The sequence below is a fragment of the Chaetura pelagica genome, unplaced genomic scaffold, assembly GCF_000747805.2.
Source record: "Chaetura pelagica isolate M959 unplaced genomic scaffold, ChaPel_1.0 scaffold818, whole genome shotgun sequence".
Lineage (NCBI taxonomy): Eukaryota > Metazoa > Chordata > Aves > Apodiformes > Apodidae > Chaetura > Chaetura pelagica.
This window is the reverse complement of record NW_009954318.1, coordinates 1-1,305: the sequence shown is the minus strand read 5'-3', so window position 1 is coordinate 1,305 and position 1,305 is coordinate 1.

The window sequence follows — 1,305 nt, the reverse complement described above, 5'->3', positions numbered from 1 at the left end:
CCCCCCCCGGGATTGTCCCCTCGTCGCCCCCCAAGCGCAGCGCAGTGCAATGGCGCCACCTGGCGGCTGCAGCAGGAACTGCGCCCCCGAGGGGACCCGGGTTCGAGTCCCGGCTCTGCCGGCACCGCCGGGGCCGCGAGAAAGTAGGAAAAGAGCGTAAAATGTGAGCAGAATGGATATAGAAGGGAAGAACTGGGAATAGGAATGGGAATGGGAATAGGAATAGGAACAGGAGTAGGAATAGGAATGGGAATAGGAATAGGAATGGGAATGGGAATGGGAATAGGAATAGGAGTAGGAATGGGAATGGGAATAGGAATAGGAGTAGGAATGGGAATGGGAATAGGAATAGGAGTAGGAATGGGAATGGGAATAGGAATAGGAGTAGGAATGGGAATGGGAATGGGAATAGGAATGGGAATGGGAATAGGAATAGGAATGGGAATGGGAATAGGAATAGGAATGGGAATGGGAATAGGAGTAGGAATAGGAATGGGAATGGGAATAGGAGTAGGAATAGGAATGGGAATGGGAATAGGAATTGGGAATGGGAATGGGAATGGGAATAGGAATTAGGAATAGGAATGGGAATGGGAATAGGAGTAGGAATAGGAATGGGAATGGGAATAGGAATTAGGAAAAGGAAAACGAATAGGAGAAATAGAAATACAAATTAGAAATAGAATGATAGAATAGGAATAGGAGACATAAGAGAAACAGAAGTAAGAAGTAGAATTATTACAACTAGGATTAGGAATAGGAAAAGGAGTAGGAGAAACAGAAAACAGAACAGTAAAAATGATATAAATAGAAATAATAGCAATAAAAATAAATAGAAGTCGAGATCAGCTCCAGAGGGAAGCAGGACCAGGCAGGAGGAGGAAGGGTGACCCAGGAGCCCTGTGTGTCTCGCCTCCCCACATGGGAAATGTAACTTGAGATTTGAGGAATTCACTGAGAGGGGACAGAAATGTCTGGGACAAGCCCAGCCCTGCTGCCCGTCCTGCTGGCGGCTGGGGCCCTCCCGGGGGGGGTTCCCAAAGGCCCCCGGGGAGCCGCTGGGACATCCCCAGGTCCCCAGCCTGGCTGTCCCTCCAGCCGGACTGTCACCAGGGCCGGTTCCTTCTGGGAGAGGGTTTTTCCAGCAGGAAAAGCCGGTTGGAGAGCTGGAGGCCGGGGAAGGCAACTGGGGAACGGGGTGCAAACAGGGAGCAGGTCTGTACAGTCCTGAACCAGTTTGGGACTGGGAGGCACTGGTGCCGGAGGCTTCTCGGCCAGGCTGGCGCTTGCTGAAGCCCCAAAAAC